The following is a 27,445-nucleotide window of genomic DNA, read 5'->3' as shown; positions in this document are numbered from 1 at the left end:
GTCGAGAGTGCACTTCAATCACCAGAAATACACATCTCACACCTCAAGGTAAAAGGATTGTTCTAAGGTAACTGCTACCGGTGCAGTGTCTTGCTAATAGCTCACGGCCAGTAAATAAATTCTATAAACAAAAGTTTGGCCCAAAGCAATGACGTAACATCAAAATTAGTTACTGAAGGTAATACTTAACTGACGACTTACATTAAGCCCGGTAAGTAAAAAGATATATGTAAAAGTATATGATCTACTTGAACTATCTATAAGGCCATTATAATTCCCAGAGACCAAGTAATCATCACGGCAAGATGTTAATGTGAACAAAATCACAATTTGTAATAAAATGATATTGTTATGATACAATAAAGTTTCATACATACTTACCTGGCAGATATATACGATTAATGGCCCACCCAGCCTCCCCGCAGGAGACAGGTGGAAGAGAGAAAATATGATAGAAAACAGGAATGGTTCCTAATCCTGCCACCCAGGGCAGGACGTTAGATCACCTGACCTACCTGCAGCGTGAGCCGCGAAATTTGAATTTCTGTCGGGGACGACGGAGTCTTAGCTATGTATATATCTGCCAGGTAAGTATGTATGAAACTTTATTGTATCATAACAATATCATTTTCATACAATCAACTTACCTGTCAGATATATACATAGCTGATTGACACCCTTTGGTGGAGGGTAAGAGACAGCTAACATGGAATAGACAGGTAAACAACATATGTTGTAGGTATAAATAAACCTTGGTTCCTATCTGATAGGTGGTAGACTTCATATGGCTGTTGCCAAAGAGTCTGCATCACCTCAAGAAACTTTAGCGAGATATGTGATCTGTGGCCAAGAGTTCTTGTGGGTCTGCCGATGGGGTATGATCCGCTTACTCGGCAGAGCCTGAAAGGACTTTGTCAATGGGTACTGAACCACTTCTATGACAATACACCTTATGAAGGAGCGCAACACCGATCCCGATCACCTGATCCTAACACGAGGGTTCGCGCTCAAATTGAAAAGAGTTATCCACACACTCCTTTCAAAAACCCCAATAATTTCACTAAGTTAAATAACTTTAACTCAAAGTTAAGGATCAGTGTCGGCTCCTTATCCCAGTAACGTATCCGCAGAAACGTATAAACCAAAAGAGAAGGATCTCTCGTAGGTTAATTTGACATCCTTTGTGTAATGAGAAGTCAACACAGAGTTGCCTCTACCATACAACACAGCTAATATGTCTTATATGACATATTGTTATGTAAAGAACAAGAATTTGCAGAAGCGCGCACTTCCTGCGCTTTCAATTCTCAGCTGTTTGAAGGAATCAAGTCACTTATGAAGTTCTTAGGAGATCTCCATGTTTCAAAGAAGACCAGGGCTTTCTTGAAATGGATCTCTCCTGTCTGAAGCCTGAACCCTGGCAGGAACCTCGCGCCTGGCTGGTGCTTCGCTCTTGGTTGGAGCCTAGTGCTTGTCTGGTACCTTTCGCTTGACTGGCGCCTCGCATCTGGTTGACGCCTCGTGCCTTAGCTGGAGATTCGCGCCTAGAGCCTGGCTTGCGCCTGGCTGGCGCCTGGCTGGCGCCTCGCGCCTGGCTGGCTCCTCGCGCCTGGCTGGCGCCTCGCGCCTCGCGCCTGGCTGGCGTCTCGCAACAGGTTGGCGCTTTGTGCCTGCCTGGCTGGCACCTTGCGCCTGGCTGGCGCCTTGCGCCTGCCTGGAGCTTCGCGGCTGGCTGGTACCTCGCGCCTGCCTGGCGCCTCGCTCCTGCCTGGTGCCTCGCGCCTGCCTGGCGCCTTGCGCCTGGTTGGCTCCTCCCCACTTGCCGGAGCTTCGAGCTTGGTAGAGTCTCAAGGATGTCTGGCAATGTCCACATCGGACACTCTTATCTGTCCGATATGTTCGCATATAGCGCATCTGTGTCAGGTTGTAGGCCCGATCTTTCTCCTCATCAGACAATGACAGTGTTCTTGGGGCTGTCTGCCTCTGGCGTTTTTTACGCCAGTTTTGGCATAAGGCTCCTGGTTGGCGCTACATTGTCCGAAAGTCCTGAACATCCACAATAGTAAATCACAAGACTGGAGAAGGGTGGAAGAAATTCTTCCACTTTGAGCTTTGGCCTCTCCGGCAAGGGGAGGTGATTGTAGTCAGCTACATCCAGTATACGATAGGATATCTAACAGTACGAGAGATAAGAGTCTTCCTCCGAGGAAGATCCTTCTTGAGTACTTCCCTTGCTCACGAGATCTCTTCTTACCTGTTGAAGGGGTTTCTCGTTGCAGAATCTTCCCTATCCTTGTCCGAAGGAAGGGAAGAAGCTTGGAAGTCGAAGGAGACTCCGAGCTGAAATTGGGAGGACTCCTGATTTCTAGCTCTTTATTGTATCCCTCTGAACACCTTCTGGGAAGCATTTCGAGCCGTCATCGCATTCCAAAGACTCTGTAGGCAAACGTTTGAACCATTCTACTGTAGATGAAAACGTAAGTATCCTGCCTGGACAACGAAACCTCTATCTGAAAACATTGAATCAGGAATAGGGGGTTTTAGTTCTTTTGCCAGACATACTATGCTGGCAAGAACCCATTGCCTAGTCTCCATAGAATCTGATGCGAGATTCCAATGCTCAAAAAAAAATTTTACTTGTCTTCTTGGTCGTTTAGGACCAAGAGAAACAAAGAATTCCCTCATAAAAATTTCTCAAAGAAGTTTGATGAGGAGCAGTTCCATCTTGTCGGAACATGGAATCTGTGGCCACAAAAAAGATCCCATTAGAAGTACATGATATCCTACTCTTGTCATATTGAGGTATCATATAAGTTCCCGAAGATCTTAATCCTCTGTTATCTCCAATTCCCTTTGTAGAGACAGAGTATAGCCTTTTACTGCATTCTTTGATAGCAGACATATACAAAGGTGATTCTTCCCTCTGAAAGGGAAGAAAAAACCGCTATGTGGTTCACAGAGGTATCGGAAGAGGACAGCTTCCTCATTCCCTCTAGCACGATCTGCAGCAATTCTATGTTTTGGCCATGACTATTGTCATTTACCTTAAAAAATCCTCTCATTCATGTCCACTTCTGGTCAGTCTGCACGCAGACAGACTCAGAGTGGAGAGGTTGTTAAGGTCCATTTATAATAGATGCTGATAGAATATCCAGACTCTCTTGGAAAAAACTTCCAAAACATGTTGTGAGAAGAAAGTGACCTCTGTGAATCCAACCTCTCTAAGGCCAAAATGAGGCATAAAGTATTATCCTCTCTTTCTTTGACGCCCATTTATCTGAAATTCTGCAAAGAATTTATATTTAGGGGAAAAAAGACTAAAGTTTATTCCCCTTTCTAAAAAAATAAAGATGGCGTATATTGCTACCTCTCTTGGTTCGAGGAAAAGGAAGCAGTCTATAGGAAGCCTGTTCGTCTTCTACCTTGCTAAGAGATCTATGAAGAAGACTTTCCGCAGGTTCTCACAACTCTTTCCAATAAATGTTAGACATGTTAACAGTTATTATCGTCGATCGAGAAGGTTCTCTTTGTTAACGCGAACAGGAGCCAAAAAAGAGATTCTCGATGCTCTTTGCGAAATGAGAGAGTCGTGGAATTGGCCTAAGTGATTAAATGGGTAACGAAATCAGGAACGAATCTTGCCGTTACCGAGCCTGGTGTCCGAGAGGCTACTGGACTCTTAGGTTAATAACTCACTAAAACGAGAAAATCTTGGATGGTGCTCTTGGCTCACTGCACCAGGCTGGCGCTTCTAGCGCTTTGTGCCAGGCTGGTGCAACTTGCGCCAGGCTGGCGCTTCTGGGCTGGCGCTTCCTTCTAATTCTTTTTAGGTTATGTGCCACAACACCTGTGCCTTTATGGTACCCGACATCCTTTCACATGTTAATTCCGTTCTTAGCAGGAAAAAACTTTATATACGTAGTATAGTCCATTCAGGGAAACAAGTTCTGCCACAAAGAGAATGTTTCCCATCCGACTCATCCATCTTCTTCTGAGCAGGTACTCTAATAAGCCATGCTTTCATAAGCCTGAGAGCATTACATAATATAATGTTCTGCTGTGATAGAATCCTTTAATAATGTTACCTACGGTAAACAGCATTGAAAGGTTGTATTATCTCTCTTATTGAAAGCTTCTTAGCAAAAGGCATACAATATTTTATTTATGTTAGCTTAACTATCCCCTCAATCCGAGGCTAAGACCGCGATTGTAGGGGAGAGATACGGATAGTTATTCCATCCCGCAGGAGAGAGAGATGAACCCGACCGCTCATGACTGACACCTACATGGTACTGCGTTGGTCTCAGGCTCTCAGCGAAAGCAGTCTCCGTTAGCCGTCTGGCCTTACTCTTCCAGAGTTGCCAGCTACTCCATTTAATAAAGGAATCTTATAAAATTATTTCTGGGCTCAGCCGTGTCGCTCCGTGAAATGTGTCCTCTTTAGCACTATTTCTAGTAAAATATTGCTATGATACCAGAGAACTGCTAAATTGGACATGTCAGAAGTCTCTGACTCGCTCACCTAAATAAAAGGTGTCGGTATAGAACTGGGGCGAGTGTTAAACACTACCACAGTAACCCCTCCAATTAGCCTTTTCGAACTTCAGGAAGTTCTTATTAAAGCATATTTAAGCGAAACAAGACTTCGATAAATCTAGAAGCTAAGTAGGTGTTGTCTTAACAATCCCTTTAAGCGTAGTCCTTCCTAGGAAAGTCGTAGAAGGATACTGGTAATTGAGTTGCACAGCAAAGAAGTAACTACGGTATGTGTTTAAGATTTGACCGTATCGTATTCTCATACAGCAGATACTCTACTACCTTCTACTATCTTCGTTCTTTTCGTTAATAGAATGATAGAAAGAGTATATATATATCCTTAAGGAAGGAAGTTAATCCAGGAACTCTTTAAATCTTCGTGATTTCCTCATAAATCGCGGAAGAGACAGAATTCCTGTTCATCACTAGGGTTTACGGAAGGAAGTAGATATTTCCTATCCGCCATCATACCCAAACGTCGATGAGATTCTTATTAAAAAAACTCCCAAAGCTCTTGCCTCCTCAAAACGAGGGAAGAGCATGGATGAAGGAGAGAGTCCGCATTGAGAGGAACTGCCTAACACAGGAATCTTCTGAATAATGAAAAGGGGCTTCTCTTAGTATCAGAATCCTTCTGACAAAAGCAACGGCCGCCTGTGCGACATCTTGCACATTTGCCAGGGGAAAGTTGCTCAAGTTAAAAAACTCAAAGAGGAGCCTCGCGACTGACCTCTCTCTCAAATGCAGATTTTGGAATATTCTGGCGCCTGGATCCTTGCGCCTAGCGCCTGGCGTCTGGATAGTTCCGCGCGCCTGGAATGTTCCGCACGCTAGAAAGGAGACTCGCTCCTGGAACGTTCCGCTTGCGTGGAAGGTCCCGTGCGCCCTGATAGCCTCTCTCTCACAGTGTTCTCTTAGTTTTCAGAGAACGCGCCGATCGTCCGAACTCCAAACATGTACATTCTTCGTCTTTTCGGATGTAAGATGAAGAAACGGAAGAAGAGACGCACTATTTTAAGGATGCCTTTCCAATGGCTATCCCTGGCAGTCTGGGACGTTCTACAGATCCTGCCAAGGAAACGCCCGATCGGTGGGGATTCTCCATAACCTCCGTAAGGCTTTCGACTTTCCTTCTCCTCTGGGCTTGTGAGCTTGGAAGAGGTCTAGGCCTGAGAGCGAGACAGAGCCGATCGGACGCACCCTCTACTATTTTAGGACGCCTTTCCAATGGCGAACTTGGCAGTCTGGGACGTTCTACAGATCCTGCCGAGGGGACGCCTGATCGGTGGGGATTCTCCATAACCTCCGTAAGGCTTTCGACTTTCCTTCTCCTCTGGGTATGTGAGCTTGGAAGAGGTCTAGGCCTGGGAGCGAAACAGAGCTGATCAGAACGCACCCTCCACTGCACTGGGAACACTAAAATCACTTCTTACCTTTCAATAGCTCGTATTTTGAGCTACATTCCTTTGTCTTCAAATTGCAATATGAATTTGAAGTTTCTGTGAAGTAAGAAGATGAGGATACAACACTACTAGTATTGTTAATGCTCTAACTGCTCGTTAGTACGAGAGCTATAAAAACTTCTAAAGGAAGCGTAACTAATTCTATTCCTGACTTCCTCAAGAAGGAAGTTAGCTCAATCAATTCTAACATTTACTACACGTTATTATGAATAAATATTAAAATTTCCCTTCTTGCAAACTATGTGAGTGTCTACCGAAAAGTTCGGTAGTTACACGTAAACAATTCTTCGAAATTTTCGAAGCCAAAGTTATTAAAACAAATTAATATGCGAATGCCGAACCAAAGATCCAGTACTTCCCTACAAAAGATAGCCCAGAAGATCGATGGCGATGACATCCAAAAATCAAGTCAGGAGGAACTGCAAACGTTGTTTACATTCCAAGCGACAGAGAAAATATGATAGAAAACAGGAATGGTTCCTAATCCTGCCACCCAGGGCAGGACGGTAGATCAGCTGACCTACCTGCAGCGTGTGCCGCGAAATTTGAATTTCTGTCGGGGACAACGGAGTCTTAGCTATGTATATATCTGACAGGTAAGTTGATTGTATGAAATTGTATTTTTCCTAACTATACAAACCTGAGGTCCTTTACATATGGAATATACTTACAGTGCAGCTGGACCGGACGTAAGCTTTCAAATAAGGTGGTTCGGTAGTTAACTGCTAGTCCGATGGTCGGGAGTCCCGCTCGACTGGAGGTAAACAATCCACTTTGCTTTAGGCACAGGAACAGAGTGAGGGGTGGCATGAGGTGCGACTATGTGTAAAGGACCTCAGATATGCATAGTTAGGAAAAATACAATTTACTACAAATTGTGATTTGTTCCGACGTGTAATAAAAACCATCGGTCCTTTACATATGGAAAACTCACTTATTGGTGGGTGGAATCTTGGTTCCCTCCCTGGTTGTAAGAGCAGGAGGGAGGGATCCTAGCCTCTGTCCAACTGATCTGGGTGTGCACCGCAGGATCAGTGGTCAGACCTCTGGACCAAATTCATAAGAGGGAGGCAAGCATGCCTCTTATGAATAGCAAGCAATAACTAGTTCCTACGCAAGAGCCACAAATGTAAAGTAGTACGTATTGAGTTTGTCTCTTGTTGGCGTCCACTCGCCCCTTGTTAGGGGAGTGGCGGATAAACGCTTCTATCCCTAATGAAAGGGAAGAATGGAGCTCAGTCGCGTAGCTTACCTCCTGCATCCGCATCCTGTCCAGCGTAGTGACGACCGCCACCCTCTGCCCGCAGGTAGAGGGAAGAAAAGAGGAGGAAGAGAAGCCAGTCACACTCTCATTCACTCTTCTATTCATTAAGTCTCACAAGGATGAGATGCTATCTTGTCCGGCGAGGGAACTGGGTAAGCTACACAACTTGTTGAGTAGCCACCATGGGTCCCAAAGAAAAGGTGTCCAAGGACCTGTGGGCAATATCCCGAAGGTAGAAGGACGTAAAGGTGGTCTGGTTGGCCCAAACCCCCGCCTTCAGCACCCATGCCACGGACCAGTTCTTGCGGAATGCGAGAGTTGGACCAATACCTCTGACTTCGTGGGCTCTCGGATGAAGGATACCGGTGTCGTCACTCCTGTCTGAAACAGCCTTCCTGATCACCTCACGAAGCCAGAAAGAGATACGTAGTGTTCTTGGACACTTCTTTCTTGGTAACCCCATTGCTAACGAAGAGGCGTCAACACTCAGGCCTGAGGTGGCGAGTTCTCTTCAGATAGCGCCCTCACAGGACAAAGCAGCATCTCATCCGCATCGTTGTCGATGAAGTCCTTCAGGGAGAGAATTGTGAAGGACTCGAACTGATCGTCAGAGACCAAAGGTCTGAGTCTTCGCTACGAAATCCGGGACGAAATCGAGCGTTACCGATCCCCATCCCCTCGAGTCCTTGACATCGAAGGAAAGACCATGAAGTTCCCCTACTCTCTTCGCCGATGCCAGGGCCGGCAGAAAGACGGTCTTGAGGGTCAGATCGCTGTCTGACGATTCCCGGAGAGGCTCGAAGGGCCTGCGAGTCAAGCTCCTAAGGACGAGAGTCACATCCCACCCAGGGAAGCTCTTCATCAGGAGTGAGATTTCCATGGAGGTGGAAATGTCTACTCCTCGCAGTTTAAGAACTAGGGCCAGAGCGGCTCTGTAGCCTTTAACTGTGGAGACAGAGAGGAGCTTCTCTCGGCAAAAGAAAACGAGGAAATCCGCTACCTGCTGAAGAGTGGCTCTGAGTGGAGAGAGACCACGACACCAACCACAGAAGACGGACCACTTCCCCTGGTACACTGCTGCAGAGGACTGTCTGCTGCCATCTCTGTTGCTGCTCGGCGAGAAAAGCCTCTCGCTCGCAAGAGATGGTGGATAACAGCCAGCCGTGAAGACACAGGGACCAAACTGCTCGGTGGTACCGTTTTACGTGTGGTTAGCACAGGAGGCTGTGCCAAGGAGGAATCTCGCAGTGCCTCGGCGAGAAGAGCCAGCAGGTCAAAATACCAAACCAGCCTGAGGCCATTTGGGTGCCACCAGAATCATCTGAAGATTCGCGGTGACCAGCACCCTGATTTTCACCTTGTAAATCAGACAGAATGGGGGAAAGGCGTAAACCATGAGGTTGTCCCACGGGTGTTGAAATGCGCCCTCTACAGCTGCCCATGGGTCCAGCACAACTGAGAAGAAAACCTTGAGTTTTCTGTTGTGCCAGGTGGCGAACAGACTGTACGCCCCCACAGGTCGAAGAGCCTTTCCGCCACGTCTGGATGAAGAGACCATTTGGTCCCAATCACCTGATTCCGGCGGCTGAGCTTGTCTGCCACTACGTTCCTCTTTCCTGGAATGTATCTGGCAGCCCACTCGTGCACCTGCATCGGCAACTGGTGCAAAGGGATAGACACTAGGACCCCCTGTTTGTTGACGTATGCCACTACCGTGGTGTTGTCGCTCATCAACACCACTGAGTGTCCCATCACACGTTCCAGGAACTCTTGGAGTGCGAGGAACGCCGTCTTGAGCTCAAGGACGTTGACATGAAGGTGCTTGTCGTGATGGCCCCACACACCTGCAGCCAGCAACTCCTGCAGGTGTGTGCCCCAGCCCTCGGTCGATGCGTCTGAGAACAGCAGCATCTCCGGAGGGGGAGTGCGGAGAGGCACTCCTCTAACGAGGAGGTATGGCGGGGAAGTATGGCGGGTCTCTTAACTGTGACCAACACTCCTTTAGCCTCCACTGAAGAGACCGCAGGTGAAGACGCCCGTGAGGGACTAACTTCTCTAGCGACGACAGGTGACTGATCACGACCTGCCACTGCTGAGCTGACTGCTCCTGTCAAGACAGGAACCGTCCGGCTGCCTCCCTGAGCCTGCTGATCTGCAAGTCTGGGGGGAAAACTCGCCCTGCTACCGAGTCGATCAGCATGCCCAAGTACTTCATCCTCTGCTTGGGCTCGAGGTCTGACTTCTCGAAATTCACCAAGATCCCCAGATCGTGGCAGAATTCAAGGAGTCAATCCCTGTCCTGTAGCAACTGCGAGCAGGAGCTCGCCAGGACCAGCCAATCGTTGAGATACCTCAGTAGACGTATCCCGACCAAGTGGGCCCAAGCTGACACCAGCGTGAACACTCGCGTGAACACTCGCGTGAACACCTGTGGGGCAGTTGAGAGACAGAAGCAAAGTGCCCTGAACTGGCACACCATCCCGTCGAGGATGAAGCGGAGATACTTCCTGGAGGACTGGTGGATGGGTATTTGGAAATAAGCATCCTTCAAGCCCACCGAAAGCATGAAGTCGTTCTCCCTGATGGAATCGAGCACGGATCGTGCCGTTTCCATCGTGAACTGAGTCTGGCAAACGAATCGGTTCAAAGGAGAGAGATCTCTCACCGGGCGCCAGCTCCCCGATGGCTTCTCCACCAGGAAAAGTCAGCTGTAGGAGCCCGGTGACTGATCTCGTACGACCTCCACAGCTCGCTTGCTCAGCATGGCTTCCACTCCTTGCTGAAGTGCTACATCCCCGGCAGAGCCAGGAACGTACGTCTGATGATGGACTGGGTGTGAAGTGAGGGGTGGCCGCGACTCAAAGAGTAGTAGATATCCCTCCCGAAGGACATCCACTGAACATGGTCTCGGCTCTGTAGCACTGCCAAGTTGCCCAATGGCTCGCCAGGCAACCCCCCCCCACTTCTGGCAGCAGGTGAGGGGGAACGCTGTCCCTAGCGTTTCCCCTTCTTCGACTCCTTCCCGGATCCTCCTCAGGAAAAGGAGGTCTGGGAGGAGGGCTGACGGTCGTTCCTTACCGAAGAAGCCAAAGGCTGGGTCTTTCCTCTCGGCCTCGACGAGGAAGTCATCTTGGCCACAGAGGAAGAGCTAGCCGAGCTCCGAGGCTTGGCAGCAGTGGCTCGAGGTTGCCCAGACACCTCCGAGACTGCCTGGTGTACTAAGTGGTCACTGTCTTCAGTGCGCCGTTGTTCCACCGCAGCGTCCACCATCTCTCTAGGGAAGAGAGAGGAGGAACCCAGCAATGGTCCGTTCATAAGTCCCAGCGCTGCCTCACGCCCTGCCGCCCTGGTCATTCGAGTGAGGACTGCGTCCCAACGTCTCAGAACCAGGTTGGCCCACAGGTTGGCCGTCTGGTGGGCGAGGTAGGAAATTGCCCTACCTCCAGACTGACACAGTCTCCGGAACGCCGGATCCCCTTCGGGAGTGATGTGTCCCGAGGAAGCCGCAACTTTGGACACTGTGAGGGACCACAGGTCCAGCCAGAAGACTGCTTGGAATGCTGCCATGGCAGTCGCTTCGAAGGCCTGTGCCTCTTGCTGTGAGAACCATAGATTCTCGGCCAGCAGGTGGTTGAGAGGTACACCCGGAGTTAGCCTGGCTATCTCCGGGTTAACCTGCTTGGGCGGCAGCAGGTCTTCTGATAGCATGAAGAAACGCCGCTGTCGTGGTAGAGGAAGGGGTGTAGCTTGGTCGACCTGCCAGACCTAAGCGTTCCCTCCTGTCCGGAGACGAGAGAGTTCACCTGGCCCAGCACACCGTCGGCCAAGGAGGACAGGGGCAGACCCACTGTCATCCTGGGTTCCTTCTTAGGCCCCAATAACGACTCCAGCCTCAATGGAGGCTCGGAGGAAGGGAGCACCGATCCTTCCCTGAGGTCGTTGCACTGACGAATCAGCGCAATGACCTCTGCAAACAACCTCTGGATCTAGGGGGTGATCGCATCCTGAGGAGATGGACCGTCAAGTCCATCTAAGAACACCTCTCGAGATTCTCCTCCTTCCGTAGAAGGAACCACGACAGACCCCTCGTAGTCTCCTCCAACCACTTGGGCGTACAATCTGCTTGGTCCCAAGACCGTGCCAGGCTTGTAGGCCCTCGTGGCAGGACCATGAGAAGCGCACTCCTCAAGGTCACTCCTAATCACCTCGCTCCTCCCGGTGTAGTCCGAGGAGGTTGAAGGGACAGGAGAGGAAGACCTGACTCTCCCTCCCTGCCTACCAGCTGAGCCGGTGGGCTGGGAGGGCTGCAGGCAATCGCCAACCCATGGTGGCAATCAAGCTGCAGGCCTAGTCCCGCGGTCTCCCTGGGGAGAGCCACTAGACCGAGGATGGTAGCGACGGTCCCGAGCGTCAGGAGAGTTGCTCCCTGTCAAGCAATCCGTCCGGTCCAGGTGGGAGCGACGGTCGGGAGACCAGTAGAGTCCACTGGCACGGTGGGAGCGTGCACCATCCTCGCAGCGTCACGGTGCCTGGCCCAGCCGAGACTGGGCCTGGTGACCAGGGGGACCTCTTCCTAGCCTCAGCCCACGAACGGTCCGGTGGGACCGTCGCGTCAACCCTGGGTACCGGGCGGGTTTCTGCGAGAGCAATCACTGGTCTGGTGGGAGTCACCTGGGCGACTGCCACCAGTCTTCCGCTCCGTGCCTGGGTCCTGCCAGTGAGCAGGCTCAGCAGTTTGGACCCTGGCTGCACGGTCACCTGCAGGTGACCATACACTTGATACCTCTCGCGAGTGAGCAGCCAAGACAGTTCCCGGTGTAGAGGTAGAGCCTCTGGCACCAGGAGGAGAGGTACCGGCGGTAGCCGATACCTCTCCGGCCCCCGTTTTCTTCCTTGCCAGCGGAAGCCCCAACTGCCCCACCGGAGCGGGGCAGACCCTTAGAAGTCTCTGAGCAAGACTTCTTAGTGGGGGAGGAGGCCACCTTCTTCTTCCTCGGCTGTGGGGCCTTGGAAGTTGAAGGGGGAGAGGCGGCTGCAGACGACGATGAAGAAGACGACAATGAAGACGACGACGACGACACCTCCCTCTTCTTCCTGGACTTCTTCTTCGTCAGCTTCCTCAGACCACCGTCAGGTCCTCCATCCAGGACAGAGCTGGGGCAGTTACGAAGCAACACGGCCCAGCTGCACCTGTCCGGAAGGACCTGCGGTGGGAGCAGAAACACCACGGGCAGGAACAGAGACGGCAGGATCTGGAGCAGGAGCGGCGACAACAGGAACTGGGCCGGTCGAGCGGTGAGCTCTTTGGGCACTGGAAGTCCAGGGCTGGGGCGAGGACTGCAAAGCCAGGCAGTGGGGCTGGCTCCTCTCGCAGCACAAGCGACAGCGTTGCCTGGACAGTGGCTGATGGGGTCACTGTCATTACATGCTGCGTGTAGACCAAGTCCAGAGGAGCAGCATAACCCGGCGTGGACATCGTCGTTGTTGTTGACGTCTCCGGGCAATGAGTCACTGGTGCAGCCAGGTGGTACAGTGGCCCCTGGATGCTTGGAGTGCCTGAAAGGACCAGCGCGTGCCAGACCTGCTCGAGATCTCCACCCGCGGCGGCAGTCACACCTGAGGCAAAGGTCAGGTTAGTGGGGGGAAGGGGTTTAAGCTTGCTCAAGGGGGGGGGGGGGGGGGGGGGGGGGAGTTCCCCACAGCCCACCCCGAGCAGACGGAAGACCCTGAATACAACTGAGGATCGGGGTGCCGTCTCCCCTCCTCTGCACTCGACAAGTCATGTGAAGAGGCGGAACGCGACACGTCCCCCGAAGGGGAAGGAGCCATACGAGGGAGCTGACTAGAGGGAGGAAAGGAGTGTCCGTAACCAAAGGTGTCGCTGGAAAGTCTTCCGACGACACCTTGGCCGGTTTACGCGCCTTCCTCCTCCCCTCGTAGCGCCCCCACTGCTCCTCCAACCACAAAGCACAAGCATCACATGTGTTGGTCCGAGAGCGAATATTCTCGCCTTCGGTACCGGGTACATAAATCATGAGGGTCCACCAATTCGATGGACCTAAAGGACCCACACCTACGGCCCTCTACACCAGGGCACAATCTCCGGTTGGCTGTGGGGCGGGGGGTCTCTCCTTCTCGTGGGTTTCCATCACAGCACAAGAAATCCACAAACAATGACAAAAAGTAATGATAAGTACTCACAGTCACACTCCAAGTACTACCAAAGGTTACCATGCACACAAAAGACTTCGTAACGAAGGCGAAAGCAAACGACAATGGCAGGCAGAGCGGCGAACAAGACGTCTGTCTCCGTTGGCGGCCGAAAGCAAAGTGGAATGTTTACCTCCAGTCAGGCAGGACTCCCGACCATCGGGGAAGTAGTTAACTACCGAACCACCTTGTTTGAAAGCTTACGAATGGTCCAGCTGCACTGTAAGTATATTCCATATGTAAACGACCGATGGTTTGTATTACGTGTCGGAACAAATAAGCAAAAGACATGACCCATCCTGCTCGAAGGGTATGAACGCATTCCGGTGGCTGTAACACATCCAAATCCAGTGATATAACCAGAAAATAAGGACAAGCTGCTGTAAGCACTCGATGTTTTGTCGAGCAGCAGCAGAAAACAGAATGGCATGATTAGCTAAGTCTTTCCTAGTATTGCCGTAGGGAGACAGCACTGTAGACCTACACTGAGCCATTGAAGCACTACCTGCAAAATTTGAACTTATGCTGCCATCGAGTAGAAAACTCTTGGCTACATAATTACTGGGTAATTCACATATACAAAAACAATACGTACTATTTACAGGCAGTCCTTGGCTTACAACAGGTTCGGCTTACAACAATCCGAGTTTACAGCGGTTTTCCTGAAATATTGGAAAATCCAGGCGGGGTTATGCCGTTTTTTACAACTTTACACTGCTTACACTTATGACGTTCCAAGTTCACGACGTTTTTAAAAAACCCATACTATGATAAAAATCCTTTCTAGTTTAGTACAGTATTAATAAAAAAATAAATTTCTGGTTAGATTACAACACAAATTCAAAGGTCACAACATTTTTCTGTTTTTTAATGACGCCTCATATGAGGAACTAGTTTCCGAGCAAATGGGTACTAACTTACGACTTCCCATGTTTACAATGGTTTTCAAAAATGCATACTATATAAAAAAAATCATTTCTTGTTTACAGAAATAATAAAAATGATATTGTTAGAATACAATAAAGTTTTGTACATACTTTTACCCGGCAGATATATACTTAGCTTATGTCTCTGACGTCCGACAGAAATTCGAATTACGCGGCACACGCTGCAGGTAGGTCAGGTGATCTACCCCCCTGCCGCTGGGTGGCAGGAATAGGAACCATTCCCGTTCTAGAACCAGATTTTCTCTTCCACCTGTCTCCTGAGGGGAGGCTGGGTGAGCCATTCATCGTATATATCTGCCGGGTAAGTATGTACAAAACTTTATTGTATTCTAACAATATCATTTTTGTACATGCAACTTCCCCGGCAGATATATACTTAGCTGATTGACACCCTTGGTGGTGGGTAAGAGACAACTATTTACTGAATAGACAGGTAAACAACATACGTTGTAGGTAATAAATAAATAAAACCTTGTTCAGGCGAAAGATTCCATGGCTAATGCCTAGGAATCTGCTTCGCCTCAAGAGCCTCAGCGAGGATGTGACCTATGGCTAAGAGTTCTTGTGGGTCTGTCGATGGGGTCTTATCCATTTACTCGACAGAGCCTCTTACATGACAATATGCCTATGCCTAGTGGCATAATTAAGGAGCACAACACCGATCCCGATCACCTGATCCTAACACGAGGGTTAGTGCTTAAGTTGAAAAGAGTTATCCCCAAACTCCTTTCAAACAACCCAAAGAAAAAACATGACGTTAAATAAAATTTAACTCACTAGTTAAGGATCAGTATCGGCTCCCTATCCCAGCAATGTATCCGCAGACACATATCAACCAAGAGAGAAGGATCTCTCGTAGGTTATCTTGACATCCTTCGGATATGGGAAGTCAACACAGAGTTGCATCTCCCGTATGTGACAGCTAATATGTCCTTATGAAGAATTTGGAAAAACTTGCACTTCATGCGCTTTTAATTCTCAGCTGTTTGAAGGAATCATCAATGCACTTGTCAAGTGCTTAGGAGAGCACAGTCTCAAAGAAGGCCAGGGCATTCTTTGATATAGATCTCTTCTGGGTGAAGCCTGGATCCTGGCTAGCGCTTCGTGCCTGTCTAGCGCCTCGCGCCTGGCTGGAGCCTTGCGCCTGAATGGCGCCTAGAGCCTGGCTGGAGCCTCGCGCCTGGATGGCGCCTCGCGCCTGGCTGGTGCCTGATTGGCTCCTCCCTCCTGGCTAGCGCCTCGCGCCTGGCTGGAGCCTTGCGTCTGGCTGGCGCCTTGCGCCTGGAGCCTGGCAGAAGACTTCATGATTACTGTCTATGAGTCTGCATGCCTCAAGAGTTTCAGCGAGGTAGGGACCTATGACTGACAAACCCTTCTGGATCATGTCAATGGGGGCTAGCCCGCTTACACGACAGAGCCTTCTCGGATCGTGCCAATGGGGGCTGATCCACTTACATGGCAGAGCCTTACCTCGCGCCTGGCTTGGCTCCTCCACACTTGCTGGAGCTTCGAGCTTGTTAGAGTCTCTAGGCTGTCTGGCGATGTCCACATCGGACACTCTTATATCTGTCCGATTTGTTCGCCTCTGGCGCATTTGCGCCAGGTTGGAGGCCCGCTCCTTCTCAGTATCCGACCATGACAGAGTTCCTTGGAACTGTCCGCCTCTGGCATTTTTCGCCTGTATTGGCATTTGGCGCCTGGCTGGCGCTACATTGTCCAAGAGTCCTGAACAACCACATAGTCTATCAGGAGACTGGAGAAGGGTGGAAGAAATTCTTCCCCTTTGAGCTTTTGGCCCCTGGCAAGGGGAGGTGATTGTAGTCAGCTACATCCAGTAGATGACAGGATATCTAACAATACGAGAGAGAAGAGTCTTCCTCCGAGGAGGATCCTTCGTGAATACTTCCTTTGCTAACGAGATCTCTTCTTACATGTTGATGAGGTTCATCGTTGCAGAATCTTCCCTATCTTTGCCCGAAGGAAGGGAAGGAGTCTGGAATTCGAAGGAGACTCCGAGCTGAAATTGGGCGGAACCCTGATTTCTAGCTTTTATTGTATCCTTCTGAATACCTTCTGGGAAGCATTTCGAGCCCTCTTCGCACCCCGAAGACTCTGTAGGCAAACGTTTAAACCATCTCTTCTTCTGTAGATGAAAATGTAAGTACCCTGCCTGGGCAACGAAACTTCTATCTGAAAGCGTTGCGTCAGGAATAGAGGGTTTTAGTTCTTTTGCCAGACATACTATGCTGGCAAGAACCCATTGCCGAGTCTCCATAGAATCTAATGCGAGATTCCAATGCACGAAAAATTCACTTGTCTTCTTGGTCGTTTAGGGCTAAGAGAAACAAAGAATTCCTTCATAAACTTTCTCAAAGAAGTTTGATGAGGAGCAGTTCCATTTTGTCGGAACACAGAATCTGTGGCCACAAAAAGATCCCATTCGAAGTACATGATATCCTACTCTTGTCGTATTGCGGTATCGTATAAGATCCCGAAGATCTTAATCCTCTGTTATCTCTAATTCCCCTTGTAGAGACAGAGTATAGCCTTTTACTGCGTTCTTTGATAGCAGATATATACCTAGGTGATTCTTCCCTCTGAAAGTGAAGAAAGAACCTTGCTATGTGGTTCACAGAGGTATCGGAAGAGGACATTTCCTCATTCCATCTAGCACGATCTGCAGCAATTCTATGTCTTAGCCATGACTATTGTCATTTACCTTGAAAAATCCTCTCATTCATGTCCACTTTTGGTCAGTCTGCACGTGGACAGACTCAAGAGTGGAGAGGTTTTTCAGGTCTATTTATAATAGATTCTGATAGAATATCCAGATACTCTTGGAAAAGCCTTACGAAACATGCTGTGAGAAGAACGTGACTTCTGTGAATCCAACCTCTCTAAGGCCAAAATGAGGCATTCATCCTCTCTTCCTTTGACGCCCATTTATCTTAATATCTGTTAAGAATTTAACTAGGGGAAAAAAGACTAAAGTTTATTCCCCTTCTTTAAATTAAAGATGTCGTATATTGCTACCTCTCTTGGTTCGAGGAAAAGGAAGCAGTCTATAGGAAGCCTGTTCGTCTTCTACCTTGCGAAGAGATCTATGAAGAAGACTTTCCGCAGGTTCTCAAAACTCTTTTCAAACCTCTTAAGGATCGTTACGTTCCGTGTCTGTTCCCAAATAGGTTCTCTTTTGTTAACGCGAACAGGGGCGAAAAAAGAGATTCTCGATGCTCTTTGCGATATGAGAGAGTCGTGGAATTGGCTTAAGTGATTAAAATAAATAATTTCTTCATTCCTTGTAAGCGACCCCTTTCCGATTAAATGGGTAACGAAATCAGGAACAAATCTTGCCGTTACCGAGCCTCCGAGAGGCTACTGGTTTGTTTGTATGGTGTTTTTACGTGACTTCCGAACCACGTCGAGAGTGAACTTCTATCACCAGAAATCCACATCTCTCACTCCTCAATGGAATGGCCGAGAATCGAACCTGCGACCACCGAGGTGAGAAGCAAACACCAAACCAACCACTACTGGACTCTTAGGTTAATAACTCGCTAAAACGAGAAAATATCTTGGATGGTGCTTCTGGCGCATTGCGCCAGGCTGGCGCTTCTGGCGCAATTTGCGCCAGGCTGGCGCTTCTGACGCTTTGCGCCAGGCTGGCGCTTCATTCCAGTTCTTTTAAGGTTATGTGCCAAAACATCTGTGCCTTTATGGTACCCGACATCCTTCACGTGTTAATTCTGTTCTTAGTAGGAAAAAACTTTTATATACGTAGTATAGTCCATTCAGGGAAACAACTTCCGCCACTAAGAGAATGTTTCCCATTCGACTCACCCATCTTCTCTTGAGCAATATCCGATTCTAAAAAGGTTGTGTACGTTTCTCGAAAGGATGAGAGAATTATATTATATCGTGCTCTGCCGTATTAGAATCCTTTATAATACTGTCACATTGTGGTAAACAGCATTAATCTAGGAAACCTTTGTAAGGATACTAGGAATTCTGTAGTTAACCTCGGTATGTGCATAAGACTTGACCATACCGTAGTCTTAAGTGAATTCTCTTCTACTACATTCATCTTCTCACTATGCATGTACTCTAATAAGCCATGCTTTCGTAAGCATGAGAGCATCATATAATATAGAGTTCCGCTGCGTTAGAATCCTTTAATAATGTTACCTACGGTAAACAGCATTGAAATGTTGTAATATCTTTCCTATTGAAAGCTTCTTCGCAAAAGGCAGACAATATTTTATTTATGTTTGCTTAACTATCCCTTCAATCCGAGGCTAAAACCGCGATTGTAGGGGAGAGACTCGGTTAGTTATTCCATCCCGCAGGAGAGAGACATGTAACCGACAACTCATGACCGACACCTACATGTTACTGCGTTGGTCTCTAACTCTAAGGCGCGATAGCAGTCTCCGTTAGCCGTCTGGCCTTACTCTTCCAGAGTTGCCAGCTACTCCATTAAATAAAGGAATCTTATAAAATTATTATCGAACTTCAGGAAGTTCTTATTAATGCATATTTAAGCGAAACAAGACTTCGATAAATCTAGAAGCTAAGTAGGTGTTGTCTTAACAATCCCTTTAAGCGTAGTCCTTCCTAGGAAATTCCTGGAAGGATACTGGAAATTGAGTTGCTCAGCAAAGAAGTAACTACGGTATGTGCTTATGATTTGCCGTATCGTATTCTCATACAGCAGATACTCTACTACCTTCTTTCCCTGCCGAGGCAGATAGAGAAAGGAAAAAATTTTTACTGTCTTCGTTCTTTTCGTTAATAGAACGATAGAAAGAGTATATATATCTCCTTAAGGAAGGAAGTTAATCCAGGAACTCTTTAAATCTTCGTAATTTCCTCATAAATCGCAGAAGAGACAGAATTCCTGTTCATCTGTAGGGTTTAAGGAAGGAAGTAGATATTTCCTATCCGCCATCATACCCAAACGTCGATGAGATTCTTATAAGAAAAACTCCCAAAGCTCTTGCCTCTTCATAACGAGGGAAGAGCATGAATGAAGGAGAGAGTCCGCATTGAGAGGAACTGCCAAACACAGGAGTCTTCTGAATAATGAAAAAATGGCTTCTCTTAGTATCAGAATCCTTCTGACAAAAGCGACGGCCGCCTGTGCGACATCTTGCACCTTTGCCAGGGGAAAGTTGCTCAAGTTAAAAACTCAAAGAGGAGCCTCGCGACTGACCCCTCTCTCATAAGAAGATTTGGAATATTCTGGCGCCTGCTCCTTGCGCCTGGATAGTTTCTACGCGCGAGCCTGGAATGTTCCGCACGCTAGAAAGGAGACTCGCTCCTGGAACGTTCCGCTTGCGTGGAAGGTCCCGTGCGCCCTGGTAGTTTCGAGCGCCTACTAGACCCCTTTTAGAAAGAGCCTCTTGCCCGGAAACGTTCAATGGAAGGATCGTTCTGATTGCCACTGTACTATAAGGCTCCCTTGCTCTAGCCGTCTGTTTTTCTGGCGCAATTTGCGCCAGGCTGGCGCTTCGTCTCTTTGAAGGCGCCTTGCGCCAAGAAAAATTCTCTAGAACGCGGCTCGCGCTCAGTTGCTAGAACGCGGCTCGCGTTTGGTTGTAGGAACGCGGCTCGCGCTAGTCTGTTTCTTGAACGCGGCTCGCTGCTGGCTGTTGGAACGTGGCTCACGCTAGCTTGCTGGAACGCGGCTTCCTGGCTGGCTCTTGCTCAGTGTTCTCTTAGTTTTCAGAGAACACGCTAGATCATCCAAACTCCAAACATATACATTCTTCGTCTTTTCGGATGTAAGATGAAGAGACACACTTTTTTTAAGGATGCCTTTTCAATGGCTATCCTTGGCAAGTTCTGGGATGCTCTACAGAACCTGCGAGGGACGCCTGACCGGTGGGGATTCTCTGAAACCTCCTTACGGCTTTCGACATTCCTTCTCCCCTGGGCTTGGGAGCTTGGAAGAGGTCTAGGCCTGAGAGCGAGACAGAGCCGATCAGACGCACCCTCCACTGCAATGGGGAACACTAGTAATCACTTCTTACCTTTTAATAGCTCGCATTTTGAGCCACAATCCTTGTCTTCAAATTGCAATTATGAATTTGAAGTTTCTGCGAAGTAAGAAGGTGATGAGGATGCAACACTACTAGTACTGTTAATACTCTAATTGCTCGTTAGTACGAGTATCCAAAAAACTTTTAAAAGAAACGTATCTAGTTACATGCTTTACTGACTCCCTAAAGTAGGAAGTCAGTATATTTCCTCAATCAATTCTAACACTTATTACACGTATTAATGAATAAATATTAATATTTCCCTTTCTTGCAAACCATGTGAGTGTCTACCGAAAATTTCGGTAGTTACATGTCATATATTCTTCGAAATTTTCGAAGCCAAATTCATTAAAAAGTTAATAAAAGCGTATGCCGAACCAAAGACCCAGTACTTCCCTGCAAAAGACAGCCCAAAAGATTGATGGCGATGAAAAATGAAAATCAAGTCAGGAGGTAGCAACAACATATGTTGACACTACCGCGACAGAGAAAATCTGGTTCTAGAACGGGAATGGTTCCTATTCCTGCCACCCAGCGGCAGGGGGGTAGATCACCTGACCTACCTGCAGCGTGTGCCGCGAAATTCGAATTTCTGTCGGACGTCAGAGACATAAGCTAAGTATATATCTGCCGGGGAAGTTGCATGTACAAAAAACTAAGTTTCTGGTTAGATTACAACAAAAATTCAAAGGTCACAACGTTTTTCAATCCTTTATAACGACGCCTCATACGCGGAACTAGTTTCCGAGCAAATAGGTACTAGCTTACGACGTTACAAGTTTACAATGGTTTTAAAAAACACATATTATATTAAAAAATCATTTCTTGTTTACAGTAATAATAAAAAAACTGTTTCCAGTTAGATTACAGCACAAATTCAAAGGTCACGACGTTTTTCAATGCTTTTTAACACACCTCATACATGGAACTAGTTTCTGAGCAGAGGGGTCATATAATTTACACTATTAACTGCATAGGTAATGTGACCGGACGATGACCTAGCTTGGTCGAGGATGCTGGGGCGCGTAACAATGCCAAGCAACGCCACTTCACTCACGTGGTAGCCTTCGTTTCGCTAGGCTGTGTCTTGCTACGTTGTTGCATATTTTGCATTTTTCTTGCCTTTACTATGGCTCCGAAACAACAGAGTATGTACTTCATCTGATGATAGTTCATCGAAGAAGAGGAGAGTAATCACCATGGAGGTAAAGTACGATGTCATTAAACGTTCTGAGAAGGGAGAGACGAACGCCTAGATAGGTCGTGCTTTGGGGTTTAACAGGATGATGGTGGTAACCATAGTAAAGGACAAGGAACATATTCTGAAACATGTTAAAGATGCTGCACCAATGAAGGCAACAGTTATTAATGTGAAGCAACGTAGCCACAGCATGGTTGAGATGGAGAAGTTATTGATGATCTGGCTGGAAGACCAGAATCAACAACATGTTCCAGTGAGCCTAAGTGTGATTCAGGAAAAGGCTAGAGAGCTGCATACAGCAGTAGTGAAGCATGGAGAAGGCAGTGCCAGTGGAGAATTTTCTGTAAGTCGAGGTTGGTTTAACCATTTTAAGGCTCTTGCAAATTTGCACAATGTGAAGCTGCTAGTGCTGATAGTGAAGCAGCAGACAGTTTTCCTGGTGGTTTGGCTGAAATAATCAGGGATGGTGGTTACACTGCTGACCAAGTATTTAATGTAGATGAGACTGGCTTATTTTGGAAGAGGATGCCCAACCGTACGTACCTTTTCAAGAAGTCAGCACCTGGCCATAAAGATGGTAAGGAGCGACCGACTTTACTTTTTGGGGCCAATGCTAGCGGCGACTTGAAACTTGAGCCCTTGCAGTGTATTTGGCAGAGAATCCCATGGCTTTCAAGGCTATTTTCAAGAGTCAACTCCCTGTCATTTGGAAGTCTAACAAAAAGGTTTGGGTTACCTTGATGGTCTTCAAAGATTGGTTCAATGACCACTCCGTACCAGCAGTGGAACGGTATTTGTCCTCAAAGGGTCCGCCTTTTAAGGTTCTTCTTGTCTTAGACAATGACCCTGGTCACCCTTCAAATTTTAGCAATATGCACCCTAATGTGAAGGTAATGTACCTTCCACTGAATACATCACTCATACAGCCGATGGACCAAGGAGTAATGGCTAACTTCAAGGCATACTACCTTAGGACAATACACTCTGCTTTGAGGGCTATCAAAGATAACAAGGAGTTGACTTTGAAGCAGTTTTAGAAGGGCTACAACATCGCAGTTGCAGTCAGGAATATTGCAAGTGCTTGGGATGAGGTGAAGACGACCACTTTAAATGGGGCCTGGAAGAAACTGTGTCTGCTGTTTGTGCACAGTTTTGAAGGATTTGACCAGGCAGATGTCGAGACTGTGACGAGGAAAATCATAGGGCTAAGCAAGAGGCTGAAACTATATTTGGAAGCTGAGGATGTCACAGAGCTGCTGGCATCCCATGGAGAGGCGTTGTCATCAGAGGACCTCATTGAGCTGGAGCAGCAGATGATTGAGGAGGAGTTAGAGGTACAAGAGCCAAAACCCAGGGCATTAACTGTCAAAGGCTTGTCAGAGGGTTTTACTCATCTGGAGAGAGCTTTGGCTTCTTTTGATGGAGAAGACCCTAACATTGCTAGGTTTGTTCATGAAACTTACCTGACAGATATATATAGCTGTATTTTCTGAAGTCCGACAGAATTTAAAAATTCGCGGCACACGCAGTGGGCGGCCAGGTGGTAGTACCCATTCCCGCCGCTGGGAGGCGGATATCAGGAACTATTCCCATTTTCTATTCATATTTTTTTCTGTCGCCGGTCGGTTAAACAAACTGTTTACAGACCTCCGACTAGGATTTTGAAACTTCATTAGCCACTTAAGTATCCTAATTATTCTTTCGATTATTAACTTGGATTTGTGGCTAGGCATACGCTATCGTAAATTTTTTTTCATTGCATTTGATGTCTGAAGCTAGTTAGCCTAGTTTCAGACTTTGTTGTCTGCATGGTAAGGTGAGGCTACCGTAACTTTCGGTAGACACTCGCTTAGTATATATGACGTTTACATGTTTTCTTTGCATAAGGTAATTAGTGTAATGTGTGACTGATTACGGAAGAAGGAGGATTCAATTACGCATTTTAGAGCGTGTTAGAATCAGGAGTTTTCCTCCACAGTAAACAGAATTAGAAATAATGAACCTTCTAACCTCCTGTAGATTTTTTTTGCCTAACCCTGTGGTATGGCTTACGAGCCTAGAATAAGTGTCTGCTAAAGGATTACATCAAGTAATCTTTAGACTAAAGTGTGCTCGCTCTCCAACCAGTTGTTGTGAATGTGTAGTGCCCCACCTTGTTGTTGTGGAGGGGGCGTCAGATCGGCCCCATAATGCCTCTAGGCCTGGACCTCTGTCGGACTCCCAGGACTCAGGGAGAGGGCATGTCGAAAGCCGCAAGAGGGTTACGGGGGCTCCCCACCGATCTGGCGTCCCTTCGGCAGAACCTGTTGACTCTTCCCAGGCTGCTAAAGATCGTGCACGTGCTGCGAATCTTGAAAGATTGCTTCTCGTCCTCCGAGGCGTCCTCCCCACACAGGGGTTGGAGTTCTCGGAAGGACTCGCGCCCCCTAAAGAAGCTTTAGAGAAGAGGACGCTTCACGTCCTCTCTCTCGTCACGAGAGGATGAGAGAGTAAAGAGACCACATTTTCGCCCTTTTAGAAGAATGCACTGGCTCTTTTCCTAAGGGGACATTTAAGGAGGCTCATTCATCTTGCCAGAAGGAGTGATTTGAGCCTCCTGCGAGAACGCTCATGTATGATATCATTTATACATTATTAAGGAGGCTCATTCATCTTGCCAGAAGAGTGATTTGAGCCTCCTGCGAGTGACCGCTCATGTATACATCATGCTTAAGGCATTATAAAGGAGGCTCATTCATCTTGCCAGAAGAGTTGATTTGAGCCTCCTGGCGAGTGAAACGCCGTTCATGTATATATCACTTATACATTATTAAGGAGGTTCAATTCATCTTGCAGAAGAGTTGATTTGAGCCATCCATGCGAGTGAACGCTCATGAAGTTAGAGCTGTTTCAACCTCGCTAGCATTCCAAAAGAATTTGGTAATCAAGGACATTCTTGATTCCACCTTTTGGAGGAGCAACTCAGTATTCGTCTCCTCTCCTCATTGCGCTCCGTATACGTTTATGGTAACGTTCGCTTTACTTCGATAAAGCAAGCTGATAAGTTTGACGGCCGGCAAGCTGCTTTGCACAGTCAAACAACTTATGTCTCTGGTCGGCATAAGAAGGGCAATTTAGACGTGAGGAAGCTTTTGCAGGTGCTCGACGTCCTATAAGTAGAGACATTCTCCAGGACGCTCGGCAAGCACCTTGCGGAAGACGAAAAGCCATACGTCTTCCTTTAGTGTTTCACACTCTTCAGGAGGAGCGTGCGGCTCTCCATGGAGACTCGCATGAGGACGTCCTTAAAAATATTCAACGTCATACGCAAAACGCGGTTCGTCATAACATTGAGATGTTGGCAAGGTCGCTCGCCAGGACGCCTCTTGGCGGCCTTGCATGCATCAAGGCGCTCAACGAGTTCCTCTCTGAAAACGTCGTTCAGAAGACTTGGTGTTCTCTGCTCAGACACTCTCGTAGCTGGACGCTTTCCAGGACGCTTTTGAGGACGCTCGGCAGGAAGCTTTTGAGGACGCTCAGCAGGACGCTTTCCAGCACGCTTTTGAGGACGCTCAGCAGGACGCTTTTGTGGACATTCGCCAGGACGCTTCGGTGGAAGCTCGGCATGGACGCTAGCGAGGACGCTCGCCAGGACGCTAGCGAGGACTCTCGCCCAGGACGCTAGCGAGACGCTCGCCAGGAACGCTAGCGAGGACGCTCGCCAGGACTGCTAGCGAGGACGCTTTTGAAGACGCTCGGCATCCTACACGTCATGACGCTCGGTAGAGCACTTGCCAGGACGTCTTCAGAACGATAGGCGTACCTACGCATCAAGACGTTCGCAGGATTCCTGCAAGAACGTTCTTCAAGAGGGCGTCGTCGAAGTAGAGGAAGGAGTTTGGTCTCGTCAGATGTCTTCTTCGCTTTCTACGAAGGGAGCGTTCAATAGAATCCATCACTTGATGAATTCCAGGAAAACTGTAAGCAGATTTCGGTGTCATAAAACGCCTCGTCTGCTTTCGGGATTGCGCTGCCGAAGGGGAACATTAAGGTCCTTCCTGTCGTAAGCCCAGTCTCTAATCAGGAATCCTGCCCCTTCCTCGATTTCTGCGGGAATCGGGAAAACTATATGCTCGAATTCCTGGATTACTTTCTGTCATGTAAATGGGTTAGTTCTCATTCACAAAGATCTTCATAACATTTTATCGCTTAAGCGGATAAGTAACAAATTTCGGAAGAGCTCTCATTCATTTTCAGAACCGAACGTGGACAGTCGTTTTCCTTTCTTTCTCTCTTCCTCGTCAGGAAAGATGTAGTAGAGAATTCGATGTTCAAATTACTACAATACTTACGTAGTTTATCTTTGCGTCATTTTGCTAACGCATGGGTCGAGTCATATACGCATATCGTATTAACCTCTGCGGATAGAAGCCGAAAGAACTGTTGTTTTAATGTATTTATTTGACACTCCCTTCAAACCTTCCAAGAGTTTTTTCGGAGTAAGAACAACTCTTCAATGGTATTGTTACGACAACACCAACTCAGCTTCTGTATTTAGCGAATTCTGTTTCGTTTAAATAGGCCTGCTTGAGAGTTTCCTTTTGCTCGATAATATCATACCTATTCCTTCGTAAAAAGAGTAGCTGGCAACTCAGGCAGATAGTATTCTGTTCTCCATTGAAGCTTTCCTTCGAGGAAGACTTCTCCTTCACTCTTTTTGATAGAGATCGAAGGTGGTCGATCTCCAATCCTTATTTTGTTTTCTTTAAGGAAAAAATTTAGGATGGAGATCGTTGTTCAGAATACTATAAATATACTACGTATATTAACCTCGCGACATGATTCTACTAAGCAGTTCAATTGTCCGAGGGGTAGGCGCATATCCTAGTTATTCTACGGATTGCGACTTAGACGAGAAGTATTCTAATTGAACTGCAACATCAACTCAGCTTCTGTATTTAGCGAATTTTGTTTCGTTTAAATATGCCTGCTTGAGAGTTTCCTTTGGCTCGATAATTTCATACCTATCCCTTCGTAAAAGGAGTAGCTGGCAACTCAGGCATATAGTGCGAGACGATGATCAAGGCTGCTGTTACTGTGATCTACGCAGTACCGGCTAGCTCGGTGTCATGCGGGAATGGCTTAATAAACCGTCTCTTTGCCCTACAATCATGGATTTTAGCCTCGGGTTGAGGAAATTTCTAGTAATCTTGAATGATCATACCTGCCGTTTTACTTAGAAAATTTCAACAAGATATCTCTTATACTTGTTAGGTGCGGGTTTACCGCACGGTAACATTCTGTACGAATCTACCGCGGCATAGCACTATAATAATGCTCTCCTGCTTATGAAAAGCGCAGCCTTATTTAGGGAAGGAAGCAGGCTGAGTGAGGGAATGGATGAGTTTGCTGGGACCATTTCCTCGCTGGAGAAGCTTGTTTTCCCTGAATAAACAGCAATTCAGACCTCTACAAATTTTCCTCACGAAGAAATTGGAATAACATCAAAGATCTTGTAATTCTAATTTTCTCTCAACGGCTTGAGGATCACCTCAGGTGATAGCGAGAGGGTGACCAGACATCCGAACAGAGAACAGATGTGTTCTGGCACATTGTCTGAAAGAATTGGAAGCCAAATTAGTCGGCTTTCCAGTTCCTCGAAGGGTGAGGTTGGGATCGAGGTGGCCAAATCATCTCGGATAATTTCTCAGCTCTCTCATAGCTCGAGAAGAGAGAATTGGTTATGGGCTTGGGCACGGAACGTAACGATCCTCAATAGGTTCGTTAATCTAGTGCACGTCCGT

The 27,445-nt window shown here is 47.6% G+C and overlaps 1 protein-coding gene across 1 annotated transcript in view; it reads right to left on the bottom strand.

Annotated features, from left to right (window-relative positions):
- LOC135205932 (lymphocyte cytosolic protein 2-like) overlaps positions 1-14,121 on the bottom strand; it is a 408,856-nt gene extending 394,735 nt beyond the window's left edge. Inside the window, exon 1 of the mRNA XM_064237130.1 lies at positions 14,069-14,121. The gene's annotated coding sequence lies outside the window, so the exon portion shown is untranslated. The remainder of the gene's footprint in view (positions 1-14,068) is intronic.
- Positions 14,122-27,445: the final 13,324 nt, after the last annotated feature.

The sequence above is a fragment of the Macrobrachium nipponense genome, chromosome 11 (genome assembly GCF_015104395.2).
Source record: "Macrobrachium nipponense isolate FS-2020 chromosome 11, ASM1510439v2, whole genome shotgun sequence".
NCBI lineage: Eukaryota > Metazoa > Arthropoda > Malacostraca > Decapoda > Palaemonidae > Macrobrachium > Macrobrachium nipponense.
This window is presented reverse-complemented; position numbering and strand designations above follow the sequence as displayed.